Genomic DNA, 18,847 nt, shown 5'->3' on the forward strand with positions numbered 1-18,847 from the left:
CCAGCAACCACATGGTTCCCAACCATCTGTAACTCCAGATGCCTCCCAGGACACCAGGTATGCATGTGGTACACAGATATCCATGCAGGCAAAAGATCATACATAAGCAAGTATTTTTTATAAAATTACTTGGATTGCAGTATATATCATAATCCTCAGCAGCTCTTCAACTAAATGTGTGTACCCCTCCCTTCATTCCCATTCTGAGTACTGAATTGCTTTTCTTTCTCGTGATACATGGTTTCTTCCCTGGTATCTTGAATGCTGCTAGGGAGGTTGAAAATAACCTTTATTCCCATGTTTACTAGAATCTTAAGCCTTCTGCCTTGTCGGTGAGATAGATAGCTGTTGGTTGCCCTGCTGTTCTACTCACTCATTTCAGGGACTTTTTGTTTGGTTTTGTTTGAGAAATTTATAATTAGATTTAGTTGCAACTTGTCTTGTGTTCTAGCATCCCTGTTAAATTTGAAAACTAACTTGAATAGCAATTTTCCTTGCTTTTAACCTAGTGACTGTATGTGCTCACCAGCACTCATTTCTTCTGAGAAGAAGTTATGCAAATACTAATGCATGTTTGGCCAAGGCCTCCTGTTCTCATCTGCTTAGGGGCAGGCTATAGGTGAGCTGGTTGCCATACCCCATCCAGTCTGTGATCACTGAAGATTGGTCTTACTTGATCAATATTACTTCCCCTGTGGCTGGGATATAATCAGGTTTCTTATTAAGTTTGATATGTTGGTGGGTTACTAGCTATATTTAACCAAAAGTAACACGTTAGACATTGAATGTGCAATTAGCAAACCTAAAATAAAATAAAATAAATACACGTCCAAGCAAAATCTTTTAAAGAATAATCTGAGATTTCTAATATTTTTCAAATATAAATTGAAAATACTCTGGAGGCTGGGTAGAGTTTTCAGTGGGTAAGAGTGCTTGCTCTGCAAGTGTGGGGGCCTGAATTCAAATACCCAAGATGCACCTAGAAAGCTAGACATGGTTGCATGTATCTATCATTCCAGCAACTCCTGCCCACCCAGCTTATCTATCTGAAAGGCTAAGCCTCCAATTCAGTGAAACTCTGTCTTAAGGCAACAGGTGGCAAGCTTTGTGTGGTGTCTACATGGGCACTGCTGGCAAATACATATACCACATACACAAATAAAATAAGTAAATAGATTAACTCTACTTTGCAAAGATATGAAGTCACAGATCTTGAATGCGAAGTCTACTGAATAACAGAATTCCCCCTAAACATCATTTGGCTTAGAAGAGTTTCCATGGAAAAACTTCCAGGTTAGTTTAAGAAATTCAGTGGTCACTATCTTCTTAGAGTGGAGTCATCTTGGTGGCTGTGTGATAAATAGCTATGTTATGTCTGACACAAAACTGTGGGCTTTTCCCCCCTTATTTACATAAAATATATTTCCTTTGTGTATTAAAAAGTAGATACATCTTAGATAAAACTATTTGAACTTGGCGTTATACCTTTCCCTTGAGAAAAATCCCTGAAATGTATATAGGTCAGTGAGAAAATATGATTTGTCTACTAAAGGCAATTTTATAAATGCATCAGGACCCTTCGTTTTCAGGGCAAGTTGCTAGTGAGGCAAGGTGGGGCAGGGGAGAGAGCGAGCACACAGTAGCAGTTAATATCCTAGGTAGCTGTGCATCCAGGAAATGGAAAACTGCATCTTAGAAAGTGGGCCAAAGCCCTGCCCATGTAAACAAATATAAATCTTAAGGCAAAGGAGAGGAACATTGGCAAAGCCAACGTGGCTTCTTCTGTTTGTGACCACCACATCCCTCATTTGTTGCCCCCACCCTTTTTTTTTTCTCTACTACACTAAGAGCTAAGAATTTAAAATTTGGGGATAGTTACGTGTCTTTTGAGCCTGGTAGTGGTGGCAGCACTGGGAAACACCTGTAATCCCAGCACTCATGAGGCAGAGGCAGGCTTATCTCTGAGTTTGAGGCCAGTATGGTGTACAGAGCAAGTTTCAGGATAGCCAAGGTTTCTTAGAAACCCTGTTTCAAAAAACAAAACAGAAAATTTGTCCTCCCAGAAGAAGCTGTAATGTAGCAAACAACTGTAAGCCCAGCACAGGAAAGCTGAGATAGGTGATTATGGATATGAGGCCAGCTTGCACTTCATAACGACTTCTGTCTGAAATCAATTTAACAGCATTTGGATTTTGATTGGGAAGCCAAAATTTTAATGAATGTCCAAGGCCAGTGGTACATAATGGAGGGTGAGTTCCCCATCTGGAGACTTGAAGGAAGTTGTGCATTCACACAGCTGCAGCTAAGACTGAGTTCCTGTGCAGATGACATGGAGCTCAGGGCAGTGATGGAGCAGGTGGCTTGAGGAGAGGACAGCCCTTTAGATTAGTTGCTGAAGAGAGTGAACACGAAGGGCTGCTGCCAACTGTGTTTAGGGCCACCAAAGCCTCACAGCAGGCATTGCTGATCCCATCAGCTAGCTGCTGCCTTTCATTTGAAACAATCATGTTTCTTTGCTGTTTCTTTTCCTTCAAATTATGTTTGCTCCCGAAGTGTTTCTTTTGCAGAGTCTGCCTCTCTGTCCTGTTAAGCTTGTTAAAAGACAGTTCTCTCACTGTGAGTATAAAGTGTTATGGATTGAAAACAAAGAGAAGCTACACCCATACATACACATGAGTCACTGCCTGGCTGTTTACGTCTCTAACGTAAACATGGCCAACAAAATGCGACTGTGACATGCTGGCAGCTGAAAGTGTGTTCGTGTGTGAATGGCTGTGAGTTGTACAAGAGTCCTTTGGGTAACAATCTTCTACCGTCACCCCACCAGAAATGCAAGTTGCATTTTATTTTTTAAGCTTTGAAGCGTTTTTATATTTGAAACAATGTCTTCATGGCCTCCTTAGAGCATATCATTAAGTACAGACAGTATTTAGGGGCCCTCAAGTAGTACAACCCTTCTAGTAGTCAGGTTATATTTGGGGTGTGTGTGTGTGTGTGTGTGTGTGTGTGTGTGTGTGTGTGTGTGTGTGTGTGTGTGTGTTTCCAAGACAGTTTCACCTTGTGGCCCAGGCTGGTCTTGATCCCAGTTCTGTCCTTTCTGTCTTGGCCTTCTGAGTACAAGGATTACAGATGTGCACCCACAACTGGCTAGATGAGTGAATTACGTGAGGTAAATCCTAAATAGTCTAATAATCCCAGCAAGGCAGAGGCAAGTGGATCTCTGAGCTTGAGGCCCGCCTGGTCTATGTAGTGAGTTCCAGGCCAGGCAGGGCTGTGTAGAGAGACCATGTCTCAAATATCCAAACCAACCAAACATAAAGCCGTCAAATGGATTTTAGACACAGCTTCTCAGAAATGTGGGAAACAAAGGTGGACCATGGAGTTTTCCCTCAGATTCCATTTGCATCTGACTCTTGTCTTCTACATCTGCTGCTGTTGTCTACCTGCTACAGTTCCTTTTAGTCTTCAGTCCTGAGGTGAGCCCAGGAATGCCAGGCCAGCCTGGGCTACATAGATCCCATTTTTGAAACAAAACATCCTTTTCTTTTACATTCAGTTCTTCCTGATGTTGTTGTCATTGTCGTCGTTGTTGGACATGGTGGTGGTTTGCGTGGGTTTGGCTTTTAAGGCATCCCTAGACTGAGCTAGAATTCATTTCAGGCCTCATCACTCAGGCTCCTACGAGCTGGAATCACAGGTATGAACCACCATGCTCATGAGCAGTGGAGCCCACTGAGGTCCCAGCATAGGACTTGGAGTAAAGTGTTTCCTGTTCATCATGTTTTACAGTAAATGAAACTGCCTCATGAAGACAAAAAGAAAAAAGAAAAACTTTCTGAGGATGTTAATGATGAACTCGAGCCTTCTTGTGAATTAAAATCTACATAAAGTTCTGTTTGTCATACACCTCTGGTTCATAAGTAGCTACTGTTCACATCCTACATTATTTATCTTTATTTTATTTTGTTCCCAGTGCTGTGGATCAAATCCATGGTCTTCCATGTACTAGGCAAATGTTCTGCATACAAGCTACATTCCCAGCCCCTGGTTTGCTTGAAACAGGGTCTTACTACATATCCCGGACTGGCTGGTCCACCCTAGCCTTCCAAATGTTGCGATTAAAGAAATGCCACACCCAGGTCTGGCTCATTTTTTAACCTATATTTTTAAATTTTGACTTCTGTTCAACCATGTGGGGGGAGGAGTGCATGTGGGTGTGTGTGGGTGAGAATTTTACACATGAATATAATGTATTTTGCTAAACCCGTCCCTCACTCCTGCCTGTCCCGCTCCTCTTATACCCTTTCTCTACCACTTTCTCGTTTTTCAGCTTTCATGTGCTCTTAAATTCACTGAGTCCAGGTAGCTCTGACAGGATGTGTAAGGTCTTTAGACCTTCCTGGACCGTGCAGCCTGTCAGGAACTCCATCCAAAGAAGACTGCTGATAGCCACAGCTGCTCATAGCTCCAAAGCCAGGGCAGGACTTTGTGAGCCTCTTCGCATCAGTGTTGGGCCCATCATGTGCACATAGCACTGGGCTGATTTTCTCTTCTTTTTTCTATTCATCCTTTAGAGAATCCAAGATCAAAATTTATACTTAATACTTTACTTAAATATTTATCCCACTTACCCACACCTAATGTACATGTCTCATTTCTTTTTCATTTTTTAATGCTCCCACACATCCTAAAAACATTCTTCTTTATAGATAAAAAGGAAATCATCATCCTCTATCTTTCAGTGCCCAGCCTGGCTTCCACATCTGGTGGGTCTGTCTAAGCACTGCTTGCTTCTGGACTGAAGGTCCCAAGGTCCTGGTATTCAATCAGGGGTGGCTTAGAGCACGCAGAGTGAGGTTTAAGGCTTTATTTATAAACCTTGGGCAGTGGAGAGAGGTTTATGGATGAGTGTGTCTGATTTGCTGGGGGTAAGGAGTGCCAGGATACTTAATCTACATGCAGCGGTACAGTACCTCATTTACATGCAATAACATGGGGTCCTATCACAAGAAGGAAAGACAGTACTTAATTATCCTATATGTAGAAGAACTTCTAGGTACTGTTAAAGGTCATTTGCTTACGGCTAGGATCTCCTTAGCATAGGGTGAAGTACTTCCAGGCATCCCCAGGTGCTTGCTATCAAGAAAGGGTCAGACCTGTAATACTTCCCTCAGGGCTACTGTGGCTCTCCTCAGAGTTTCTAGAGTTGCCAGACTAGGTGGAGAGAGAACTCCACTGAGAAGGGGGAAGTCCACCATCATGGACCACATGCAAATGGCTATCCAGAGATGTCAGACTTCACCCTTATCCAGCAGAGTTCCACAACACTCTGTAAATATTTATTAAACAAATGAGAAATCTAATATTAGCCAAGGAAATTAAATCTCAACCAGGTTTGTCTGTTTGACTTTGAACTTCTTAACTCTAGACAGCAGGATCTGTGCAGCATTCTAACAGAGGCTTTCTCCTAGCTCTTAAGTAAAAGAAAGTCAGTAATGTGTGCAAACAAGGAGGGTCGTGTACAGGTGAGGAATGTGCCAGATGAGATGTGACGTAAAGAGAAAGTTTTCCTTCCGTTCCAGACATGATCAAGAAGCAAACAGGCTAAGGCAGCGCCTTGTGTTCTAAATAAGCAGCTAGAACTCATGCAGAATGGTTTCTTCTACTCCATCTCAGCAGGCATTTGGGGATAGATTATAACATGGAGTAAAACCTCAGCTAGCAACTTGGCAACAGCTCTCCGAGAAGACAGTATTTCAGCAGGACTTGAAAATATATAAGTTGGTGAGACACATGGCTTATAAACTAAATGATTAGTTGTCCTTATCTCATGCAAAAAGTGGGATAAAGAGAATTTTAAAAGTCTTAAGTCAACGTCTTACTGAGCTGTCCTTAGAAAGGTCAGCTTGCTCATTAATGACCTGAGGACTCCAGATTCAGGAGCTGAGTCCTGCTGGTGAGCAAGTGTGTTTTAGTAGCTACCACTCCCTGTGGAAGAAGAGTCCCTGGTATGAAGGGCTTTCTCATTATAATTGGTTTCTTCCTAAGCAGGTGTTTATGTACTAATTGGATTCTTAAATCATTTTCTCTTCCAATTACTTACTCTAGACATTTGCTGTTTTGTGAGATTTTTATCTCTAAAATAAAGGAACACCAGCTTGAAACACAAAACATCTTTGAATATTTCCTGGATAGTAAAATTTTTCTCATCAGAAAGGTTTTATTAAATGACCTAGGAGATGAACATCAGTAAGCAGCCAGTGAAACACCTTTCACTTATTGTCTTACAGTAATGTTAGGCACTAAGAGAAGACCAGCAGGTGAGCTTCTTTCCCATTACAGAACCTCTGTTTTGAATACTAGTTAAAAATAAATTGGTCCCACATTATGAATGGAATTGGGTTTCAGATTAAGGTATTCAGAAATAAGTCTCTTTTGCCGAGTAAATATTGAGGATCCAGATAGGTCAAGGGTAGCATTTTCAAGATGAATACCACTGAGAACTGAAATAATGTCTAAGGACTGAAAAAATGACAGTATCACAGCTGGGTCTTAGGCCATCTCACAGGCATGACTTAGATGTGCCAAAACATGTGTTGGTGTAAAAATTCTTATAAAGCCAGGCACGGTGGTGCACTCCTGGAATCCCAGTTCTCAGAGGCAGAGGCAGGCAGATATCTGTGACTTCGAAGCCAGCCTGGTCTACAAAGTGAGTCCAGGACAGCCAAGGCTACACAGAGGAAAAAAACCAAAAAAAGAAAACAATTCTTAAGAAAACATCTCTGAACTTTGTGTGTGTGTGTGTGTGTGTGTGTGTGTGTGTGTGTGCGTGTTTAACTTAATGTATTTTACTACATATATGTATTATCTTTTTACCATATGCGCACCTGGTACCCATAGTGGCCAGAAGAGGTTCAATCCTCTGGAGCTGGGCTTACAGATGGTAGTGAGCTGCCCTGTGGGTGCTGGGAATCAAACCCTGGTCTTCTACTAGCCTGTCGGTGCTCTTAACCTCTTAACCACTGAGCTAACTGTAACCCTTCTCTTTGTTTTAAGATTTATTTTATGTATATGAGTGTTCTGTCTTCATGCACACTATTTGTGTATGTATACTGACTTTGAGGAGTTTGTTCTCTTTCTGTCGTGGCGTTCGGGGATTAAATTCATGTCATCCAGCCTACATGGCAGTGACCTTTACCAACTGAGCCATGTCACTGACCCCTCTTTTTAATGAGGCATGGCTCCTGCCATATACTTTAGAGATACATGAAAAGAAATTTGAAATTGAGATTTAGTATTCCCCACTGATTTGAAGTTGATTAACTCCAACATTGTAGTGGGATATCTGTCTACAGTTTTTCTCTGATTTTCTTCCTGAAAATGTGATCAGTGGTGTAGGCTCTATTTTCTTATCAATTATATGTTTATGAAATTATTAAACAAGTCTACCTCCCTAACAGCCCAACTAACCCAAACAATCAGAAAAGGATATTAAAAAAACACTACAATGAAACCTTAGGGGTGTAGTCAGCAGGATTTCAGCAGACCAGCAATTCCACCAAAGTTGCTTCTGGAACCAGGAGCAGCAGCTGGAACCTCAAGCCTCAGCTGGAGTCCAAAGCCTTGAAACTTTGCCTAGAGCAGTTCTCTTTAGGAGCCTCTTGAAGTACAGAGATGAACAACCAAAAACCAAGCCCCAACCAAAGGCCTCCTCTCCTGTTTTGGGCATATATATAATCTATCCTCTCAGTGTATTCAAGGGTATTTTTCACCAAGCTCCCCCACGAAGTAGTTGGGCTTCTATGTGGAAAAACATCCTGCTTTCTCACATCTGAGTGGTAAACATCCTGCCCTCTTCTCAGTCCCACACTTGGGATTAAAACACAAACAGGTTTATCTCCCCTTCACAGTGCAGGTATTTGAGACCAGCTAGACAGAACTGTAGAAGGCACATGAGAATTGCCTTACTGTTGATCGTATTTTTCTTGAAATAAATAATTCGTTTGCTGGGAAGCTTTTGTAGGTGTGAAGTTGAGATTTTTCGCTGACGTATATGCTCTCAGCACAGCTACCCCTAACAGCTTCCATCTTGAGACACTCGGTCAGCCTTCACTTCGTTATCCCCAGGCAGTTAGCCATTTCCTCTTCTGGGCTCTGCAAATCAGGTTATGTCTTAATGATTTGTTTACCACATGCTTTCTCTTATGAAACTGTCAGCTTGGCCTGTTAGGGCCTTGAGAGGAGGGACCTGATCTTATTCTCACTTTTACTTCTATGGCCTGCCACAGTTTCCCTGTGGTGGAAGGGAAACGTGAATAAGTGGGTGAGGAGCCCCAGGAAAACCTTACAGGCTCTGGTACCTCCATAAACTAAATGCCTGCTGGCTTGTCACATCTTAATATCCCTGCTAATTCCCAGTTTGTCCTCTCTTTGGCTTCATTTTAGTCTTTTCCTTGGTGCAATGCTATTTTGAGCCACTATCCCACTGTGTGATGCTGCAAACACTGGTAGATTTTCATTTTACTTGAAAAGTTCTGCCTTCATATGGGATCACATGTAAATCAGATATGCTAGGGTAACAGAAAACTTTGTTTTTAGTACGTTTCCAGGTCTATTGTTTGATTTTTTTGTTTGTTTGTTTGTTTTACTTAAAAGCAGAGTAGGATGTCGTGGTTTTAATCTGAAATGTTCTCCTGTGTTCATGTATTTGAACCCAGGTAGGTCCCTAAGTGGTGGCACTATTTTGGAAAGCTCTTCAGGAGGTGGGCCTTTGATGGCTATGCTTGGCTTCTGGTTCCATGGCAGCATTTCCTCTGCTTTCTGGGCTGCTGTGGTGTGATCAGCCTCTAACACACAGTCCTTCCTTGAAGAAGTGAGCTGTTTAGGCATGATGTCCCTGCCATGATGGAGTGAAAAAGACTGAAAATAAATCTGTCCTTCCTTGAGTTGACTGTGTCAAATATTAGGCCTGATCATGCAAAAATAACAGATAGAGAAAATTGGTACCAGGGGAGCAAGGCTGCTGTAACTAAATCTGACAGTATGATTATTAAGTTTTGAGAACTGGTGTATGAGAGGAGTGTGAAAGAGTTGAAAAGCAGACGGGAGCACACCTAGAGTGCTTTAGCAGAGCTTGGTGGGCCATTCTGGTGGGAGTTTGGAAAACAAGAGAAGCACAGGAAAGACTGTTCTGTGAGGTTTAGAAGGGAACAGTGACTATTAGCAATTGGGCTGGAAACCATTCGTGTGATAATCTGGCAAAGGACCTGTCTTTAGTTTATGCATGTCCTGAAACCTTGACAGAGTATAAATTGAAAAATAATGAATAAAGGACCCTTCAAAATAGTGTAGCATTCAGGACATGCCATGTTAGTGCTACCCACTTTTAACCAAGTTCACAGTGAGAAGCGCTTTTAAGAAGCAGAGCATGTATTTCTATACATGGAAGAAATATGCAGTTTGGCCAGAAAAGTAGCTTATTTAAAGTTGCAATCAAAGAAGCCATTAAAGAGAAGCCAAACAGGTTACACAAGAGTGTTAAAGGTGCCTTGGGAATTTCAGGAACCGAAGAATTCCCATTCCTGTACCAAAATGTAAAGTAATCAAGGTTTTCTAGAAGATCAGAGAAGGTTCAGTGGGGGAGGAGGGGAAGGGATGTAATGAGTACGAGGGTGTTTATTTGAGTGGGTTACACAGTAGAAGCAGATGCAGCTGTAGAAGGGCTACTGGCACACTGGACGCTCCCTGGTGCTGAGTCCATGTTAAAAGGCTGGCAGAGCTGGAGCCTAATAGCCACAGATGATGGCAGCCGTGACCATGTACTCACTGAGGAAGACGAGAGCCTGCACGGGCACCTGCTTTCCTCCTCTTACCATATCCATAGTCTCTACCTACGTTCTTGCTGAAGCTTTCTCCCACTCCTCATTTTCTCACAGGCCAGTCCTTTTTAGAAATGCTCCCCAGACATACCCAGCGCTGTGCTTCTCCAGTGCCAGGCATCTCTCAGATGTGTCATTTTGTTACCTAAGTCCATCAATCACCAAGAGTCTCACTGTCGAGCTACAGCTAACCTTTACCTCAGAGTCCCCTGGTCTTGGCTCTCCTCGGTGTTGGGGTATAAGCATGCATCATCTCATTTTGCTTAGTGAATTTAGGAAGGCTTTTCGTTACAGAGCTGTCTTGACGGAAATCTTCATTAAAGAATAGAAAGGCTACTTGCTATGAGAGATAATAAACCTTTTAGCTGTGCCGCAGTGGTGCACACCCAGCACTTGGGAGGCAAAGGCAAGCAGATCTCTGAGCTCAAGGACAGCCAGGTCTACAGAGGGAGGACAGCCAGGGCGTCACAGAGAAATCCTGTCTCAAACAAACAAACAAAAAAAAACCTTCTATATTTTAGCAGTCTGATTCTGTTTATAAGTTTATACGAGCCAGGCAGTGGTGGCGCACGCCTTTAATCCCAGCACTCGGGAGGCAGAGGCAGGCGGATCTTCATGAGTTCAAGGCCAGCCTGGTCTACAAAGCAAGTCCAGGTCAGCCAGGAATACACAGAGAAACCCTGTCTTGAAAAACAAAAATAAATGTATATGATCTCTACTATTTAAATGGGATTCTCCTTTGCCTTTGGAATTGTGAGGGAAGTTATTTTGTGTTGTTTCTTTTTGGTTTTTCAAGACAGGATTTTTCTGTGTAGCCTTAGCTGTCCTGGACTTGCTTTGTAGACCAGGCTAGCTTTGAACTCACATCAATCTGCCTGCCTCTGCCGCCCTGAGTACTGGGAATTATGGTGTGTGCCACCATGCCTGGCTATGAGGGAAGTTTTATTGACTTCTTTTTGATGTTTCTGAAAGTGGGATTGTTTTCTTGATTAGTGTAAAAAGTTTAAGTTGAATATCATTGAAATTAGCAAAACCTTAACCTAAAAAAGTAGGAGAGGATTATGAGCCATATGTACAACCTTCTGTTTTTAGCATACTGTTTGGCCTGCTTTCTTATATTTCAGACTACATAATGAAGCAATTTTGTCCTCTGGTTTTAATTTTTGTTACAGCAGTTTCATAGAGAAGGAATGCTTTAGCACCCGTTAGGTTGTGCGTTGGATTTGGTTGTAAGACAGCTCCAATTAACATATTTGAAAAGTATTATCCTATTAGCATTCTAACAAGATATTTACAGCATATTTGGTAAAGCGGTTTGCCCATTCTCAAATTAATTACTGTTTTGTAAAAGAGGCATGAACTATAGAAGAAATACAGTTAGCCATTGAATGAGTCAGCTTTTGTTTATATGACTTTTATCATTCTCACAAAAAGCCCATAGGAGTATATTGTTACACTTGTTTTCTGTAAGAGAAAGCTGAGGCGAGGTGACCCTTTGTGCTCAGAGACATGTTGAGAAGACATTGAACTTAAGAGTGCAGCCTGCAACTCCAGGCTGGTGTGCTTTTGACCACACCTTCCTGAAGGCCTACACATACACAGATCACAGTGTATATCTTCTCTGTTAGGTTTGTGCAGAAGAAAAATGATGTTCGGCCTGGGCCAGAGTACAGGGAAAGAGGAGATGGAGTATCCTGGAGGAAAAGCATGAGTTACTGACCTTTGTGTGGAGGACAATATAAACCGATAGCTCCACATGCTCTCTGATACCCGTTCTGCATCTAGAAATTATCCCTTGTAGCTAAACACACAAAAAAGCACTAAGATGGCCAATGGATATGTTTTCTTTTGTTTTGTTTTCTTGCTTATCTCAAGAAATCAAAATTCAGTATGTATTAGTGGGCAGGGTTAGCTCATCAAAGAGTGAAAGTTGGGAGCATGCTGTTGGGAGCCTTCTGGGAATAAAGTCCTGCCTGTGGCCCCCAGACTGTCTTCTTATCATTAGCAGTACAGTGATAAAGTGCCTGGGTGGTGGGACACTCACAGTTCGAGGTTCTTATTTTATTTTATTTTATTTTATTTTATTTTATTTTATTTTATTTTATTTTATTTTTTCTTGTTCAATTAATTAAAAAAAAAAAAAAAAACAGCAAAGACAGTGCTGGAAGATGTTGGGTAGTACAGTCAGCCCTGTGGTTTTCTCCAATAAGGGCAGCTCTCTCCACCCCTTTGTCTTGCTTCATCAGACTTAGCTTTCTTGGTCCTCCAGTGGTTCCAGTTTTTTAACCAGTAAATGGCACAACCTCTCTTGTGCCTCAGTTTCTTCTTCAGTAGCGTGAGGGAAGGAACAGAACAGGTGCTTGGCACAGTAAGTAGTCAGTCTGAGCAGCTACCCCTGTGTCTAGGTCGAAATCCATGAATTTCAGCCTTCTTTGTACTACTGATTTGTTGCATTTTGAAACAATCAGTAGTGACTTGGAAACAGCAGTGGGAGAACATGTCAAAAAGAGTGTCCTTTTAGTTGGTTTGCTAACAGGAAATGCCCAATTATGTAGAGCATTTATTTTAAATTTCTTACTAAGCATTTTTTTTTGAAGAGTTATCTGTAATCATATACCTTGATATTTACTTATGGTCTGTGCAAAATTTAAGGAAAGAATTAAGGTCGGTTTGGGGGAGTTGTTTGGTTTTGTTTTTCTGACTAGAAGGCAAGCTTAATCAGAATACATTCTTCCTGGAGGAACTGCTTTAATTTGCGGCTGCATTGACAGGCTAGAGTGTGACGTCAGTGTGGTGTCAGACTTCAGAGTGGCAGGCCAGCCTGAAAGCCACAGTGCATTTCCTTGGTGTTTGGTCCTCACAGGACTCACAGACAGCTGCTCAGAGACAAAGGAGTTGAGTGTGTTCCCACCCCAGGTCCCCTGTGCCTGTAGCTGAGTCTTGAAGGATGTGGTTGTGACTAAGGAGGTGAGTGAGTCTCCTTACTGTTGGTATAGCTGCTGCTTGCTCTCTCTCCGTGATTAGCCTGTAACAGGCACTCTGCAGCCCTAGTGCCATGCAGGGGGCCTGCGCAGACACTTTGCATATCATAATTAGTTCTAAACTATCATGTAAATATGTTTACTTGGTTTTCAAACAACTTGAACATTTTAAGATATCAATGTCTTTCTCTTAGTCTGTTCTTAAGTTCCAGCTACATAAATATATTGTAGACATGAATTACTTTAAGGCCAAGAATTTTTATTTTACAAAAATCTATTTACCTTACTTAATTTTTTACCTTGCTCAAATGAGAAATTGGGTCACACACACACACACACACACACACACACACACACACACACACACACTCAGAATTAGGTGAATAATACTCCAGATACTCTTATGGAAAATATAGGCTATTATTGCATAATGTCTTAAAATTGTAATGTAGTTTAAATTAACAGTTAACTGCCTTTGTTTCTCTAATCTGGGGGCTGTTTCTATGGTGTGATTCAAAGTAGGAATCCTTACTAACTTAGACTTTAAGAACGAAACACTAGCAGAAATTTTTATATTATAGTGCTTTTTCTATTGAAATTTTATAAACATCTGTGCCTTTAAGAATATATTCTTGTTGGCAATACCAATTCATGTATCTTTGAATTCTAAAATAAATGGATTTAATTTGAAAGCATGTTGCACGAATCTCCTTTTGGTTTTGAAAAACTCTTTTACTTAAATTTCTTGTCTGTGTTTTATGATGCACTGTTTGTGTTGTACGTGTTGGAGCCTCTAAAGTCCTTTCCTTTGACATTTATAGCATCGCGCGTTTCATGAAGGCTCACTATCGGTTTTACTTTCAGCTTGTTAAGAATAGATGTTTTGTATGAGGAAAGGGCAGTAATTCTTAATATGTCTTGCTTCAACTTTATGTAACTAATAAAAATGACTTACTGTACATATTTTTATGTGAATAGTGTATTTTGTCATTATATAAGATACCAAATTTAAGTAGATTGCTACCTTATGATTCCTAGGATAATATATTTTACTACATATTTGTAAACATGAAAATAGGGTTTCAAGTTCCTTTTATTTAACTTGACAGCTTTAAGATTCACAGTTTTTTCCCTGAAGTTGCTAGGTTTGCACCTAAGATTCTGCCCAAAGCTAGAAAATTCGAGAAGTGCTGTATGTGGAAAAGTCATGAATATTTCTGTTCCCTTTAAAAATTTATCATGAATTCACTTAAAATATTTTAAGATGTTTTTTAAGCCTGTGTTTTAACCCTAGGCAGTGCGTTACCATGGTATACTGCTTTGGAACAGATGAGGCACACAGCTTAGACAAAGAAGGTTTTGAGACTTTATGACATCAGAGGTCATTGATGCCACCAAAATTCAAGTGAGAAGAATCTGCTGTAACTTCTTTTTAAATGAACAGGAAGTTAAATCTGATAAGCACAGCTTTAGGGAGATGACTTAAAATGGACCTAAAAGTTTCCTTGGCTCAAAAGCATTAGAAGATAGTTAGACTTGGCAAAAGTTTATTAGTGTGGTGAACTCAGATGACTGTCTCAGCTCTTTTCAGGCTTAAACTATGTATTTTGTTCTCTTGTAGTTAACAAAACAAAACATTGGGCATATTAGATGCTTAGTAACATGGCAGCGTGAATAATTTAAGTTACTAAGCAAGTTAAATGAAAAAGTAGAATTACCTCACTCTTTGTATTAGAGAGATTCTATCTTACTGCCAAGGTCAAAGCCTGCCGATCATAGAAGCCAGTTAAGGGTGCTCCACACCGAGTGCTTCTGGAAGTCAGTGTCTCCAGACACAGGCGCTGCAGAAGCCCCAGAACTGGGCCTATACTTCTGCCCTGTGGCTAATTGTCACCACTCTGTTCATCTGCTGAAGGAAGTGGGCCTCACTGAGTTCTTCTGGGTTGGATTTCTATCCTACTCTTGCCCTAGGTGCCACCTGTCAGTTGTTAACTAGACTGAACCATGCATGGTGGGTAACCCTCTGCTGCCCATATTTTGTCTATAGCTATGTCACTCTTTGTCATTATTATACTTGAGGCTGTGTTGCCAGTGCTCATTGAATGAATACAAAGCATTTGCTGTGCAAAGAATCATGCATTTATTTTTAAAGGACGTTGATCTTGTTTCACTTGGGTATTATTTGACTTATGCTCATGAAATAATTGTTTCAAGACAGCTTGTGTAGTTTCTAAAACTTAGTAAATACTGTGGAATGAAAAATAGGTAAATTGAGAAGCTAGAACGTTGTCTCAGTAGGACCCAGGATTGGTGTCAGCCTTTGCACCAGATCTCAAAACCATCACCTGTAACTCCAGTTCCAAGGGATCCAACTCCTCCTTCTGGCCACCCTGGGCACTGCGTGCACATGGTACGCTTAAGTACTTGCAGGCGAAACATTCATACACGTAAAAATTTTTAAATATTGTGAAAGAACAGGTAAATTAAATCATTAGCATTTTCTATTTGAATTGAATTATTATTTCCTTGGTCAGTTTGACTCTTAAAAACAGTGCCTCATCTACAGGAAAACTGTTGGGATACTTCAGTTGTGTGGTTGTTTATATGTAGGTTACATGTCTAAAGTGATATGTCTAAGAACTTAGGCCTGAACTTGGCTTTTTCTGGCTTGCTGTTTGCTTCCTTCCTACTGGTGCAGTAAATGTCTGTTTAAATCTATGTTACTACTGAATATTACTAATTAGTATTCTTTAGGGAGTGGTAGAGTTGTCTAAATTCATGAAATTATAGGTTATATATTTTTAATGCCACGCTATTGCTTTTAAATGACAAATGGAATGTTTTTGTATGTTTCTAGTTGAGGCTCTGAGTTTTGTTTTAAAAATTCCCACCTACCCTGGGACATGGGTGACAACAGTATTTTATGTACAAGTTTCTTAGCCATTTTTTGAGTTTTTTTTTTTTTTTTAATCACTGTACTATATACCCTGTAATCAATTTTTTTCCTATGTGGCTTTGTATATGGTTTTCTATTCTAGATCATTCAATAATACATGTTAAGCATAGGTAATATTATTAGTGTTCCTTGTTCATTAAATTATAGTTGTCTGTGTCATTTTATTTCATATTAAAGATGGTGGGAGTGGCCAGCAATCTTTTAAAGCAAGGAAGTATCCAATTGTATTTGTTTTCAGTAACTAATTCTTCTAGCACATTCTAATTAAGCTCTGTTTGGTAAGGACTATATTACACTCACTAATATACCTTGATGCTACTAAACACTATCCTTCCAGAAGGGTAGAAGATGTGTGTTTTGCTCTTTTTCTTTGGGTACATTTTACAGCTGTGATACAACATGAAGAATGGGTAGGAGGCAGTGACTAGATTAAAGTGATTTACAACATGTCAACATGTGATACAGATACAGACATGTATTTGGTCATTTACAAGTTAGTATTTAAGAAGTGAATAAAACTGCACTGAATGTGGCACTCCAATGGTGATCGCTCTGGTAAAGCTGTTCTGTGTATGTGCAGACCCTAACTCCATCCCTTAAGGGAACTTCAAAGATACCCAGCTTTTATGCGGCCATGCTGAGATCTTATAGGCTGTCTGCTCTTATAGGATGATTTCTAGCCACTACCAAAAATAACAAGGCTTAGTACTTTTACACTTGGCACAAAATTACCTTAAATTTTTACGCACATCTTAAATTCATATTTCTGTCTTCACTGTACAGTACTACCTATTGTTTTCATTAAGATAATCATCCAAACTAAGACTCAACACAAGTTACCTGCAGATAAAAAAATGTGTTAAATTTATTTTAGTCTTTTTTTCCTTAATTTATCAAGTGGTCTGAGATATAACCCTTGCTGACACCCAGGTGGATGTGACAGGAACATTTTGTCTTTAACTAGCTTGGTGCTAATTGAATTATGCTTGCAGTACTTCAGAATTATTTAAAATCTATTACAAGTGTTTATTTTTATATTATATGTAATGTGCATGCTATTTTTATTTTCAAAAGGTTTTTCAAAGGGCAGTTTATACGTTCTCTGATGATGTATGTGCTCTTGGTTTTCCACTTGGCTGGCTACAGCATGCTCATGGCTCCCCACCACCACCACCCCAAGCTTCAAGGCCCTCTCATATGGTTAGGCTGAGCCACATTTCCAGTTCCTGTTTCTCTGATGCAGGCCTTGGAGTTGGTGGCATTTGTACTCTGGTACCTGTGGTAGAGGAATGTGGCATAATGTTTCTAAATCTGCTATGGTGATGATTTTTATTGGAACAGCTGACTAAGAGAGGAAAGGGATTTCAGAGCATCAGAGCAAGATAGGAAGGCACTGAGTTTAAATTGAATGAGAATTGGAGGTTTGGGGACAGCCTTGTATGGAAATGATATTAGTGCAGCTTGGGGCAGAGCCTGGAGGACCCTCTACCCAGGTTGCATGTGCCCTGCTCAGCACTCCCTGTCACTGGAGGAAGGGAAGGACTTCTGAGCAAATGGTGCTGCCTGCTTTGGGTGCCATTGCACCAGACAGTGAGGACAGAACCAAAAATGTCGTCTGGTAAGTCAGGGAAGGAGAATTTGTAGAAAGATACGTAGGCACCTAAAGGAAGGCAGCCAGCCCTGGAAGCACCTCTTCTTCCTGTTCTGGGAACTTGGTAAATGTGGTGAGTGGGTTTACCTACTTACGTGGTGTAACTAATCATCTCACTTCATGGGCCTGCTCTGTGAGGACTGTCAGGCCCAAGTCCTTAGTGCAGCAATACCGCTGGATTCCATGAGCCGAGCTGTCACCATGAGTATGTCACCAGTGATGTCTGCATGTTGCCATGTGAGGAGCAAAATAAAGTCTTCACACACATGCACCTCCCTCTTTTTTCCCAAGATTGCCGAGGTGATCTGTTTTCTAAATGTGGAGAGAAGTAAAGGGTTAAACACCGAGGAGACTGCATGAATCCCTGAGGTTAGCGGGATGTCTGGAAGCATTTAGGGCTGAGTTGCAAGTGGCATTTAGAACTGAATGTATACTTCTTGTGTTTTTAAACAATTACATCCTTCTCATTGCTAACTGTATGGTTGTTTTCCCACATAACCAAGGCCTAAGAATTGGGTTTCTCTCAAGAAAATCAGGGGACTTCTGTGGGGTTTTTTGGCTTTTGTTGTTGTTGCTGCTGTTGTTGTTCCTAAAATATTTTTAATTGTAGGCCCAGTTTCCTATGCCAGCATATTTTTAGTTTGTAAATAAGTTGCTAAAACAGTTATTATGTCAGCCAGGCTTTAAAATAATATTTTCTTCCTTCTTACTAAAATGAAAATAAATAGCTTTCTATATAAAGCATTAGCAAATTTTCCATTTAATAATCGTATAAACATTATTTTTGAGTCAGCATAGAGTCCATCAATTTAATAACTAACTGGCTACCATAGGCATGTTTTTTAAAGCTAATTACATTTGAATGAGTGTCAATGATGGCAGTTATTATATGACTTCTACTGGTAAAAATCTCTCCAACTTCAAATCAAGCCAGAAAATATAACTGCCTTGTGGTGTCTTGTTACATCCTTGAGCTATAAACTAAACTGGGGGAAGAAAAAAACATATGAGCTGGTACTCTTGCATTTGAGTAGACACAAAATGAATTGCAAGCACATGTCTGAGCTGCTGGCTGCAGGTTTCTTACCTACCTGAGAAACAGAATAGCTTCTGTGGTTGCCACAGGCTTTCTGCCTCCTGCTCACACTGTTGCAGGTATGTGGTGACTTGTGGGTTGGGTCCTTGTAATAGTCGAAGGCATGATGCTGCCTTTGTTAGCAGGCCTACCAGAAGAGTTGTCTGTTTCAGCTGCCAAGCCGCATGTGCGATCCTTTTCTCTTTCCCTTGAGATGATTCATAGGTCATGTGGGCTCACATCTGAGCCTAATAAAAACCAGACAAAATGTTTTAGACAGTTTTCTAAAACACATACTCTTTTAAA

General features: G+C 40.6%; 1 protein-coding gene and 1 non-coding gene across 2 annotated transcripts in view; one reads left to right on the forward strand and one right to left on the reverse strand.

The window, feature by feature from the left end:
• The window catches only part of Plekha5 (pleckstrin homology domain containing A5), a 189,605-nt gene that overhangs the window by 77,892 nt on the left and 92,866 nt on the right, over positions 1-18,847 (forward strand). The window lies entirely within an intron of this gene.
• LOC127197843 (small Cajal body-specific RNA 4) lies at positions 12,045-12,148 on the reverse strand. The gene has a single exon (XR_007831795.1). It is a non-coding gene; the product is annotated as a small Cajal body-specific RNA 4 (non-coding RNA).

The sequence above is a fragment of the Acomys russatus genome, chromosome 13 (assembly GCF_903995435.1).
Source record: "Acomys russatus chromosome 13, mAcoRus1.1, whole genome shotgun sequence".
In the NCBI taxonomy this organism is placed as follows: Eukaryota; Metazoa; Chordata; class Mammalia; order Rodentia; family Muridae; genus Acomys; species Acomys russatus.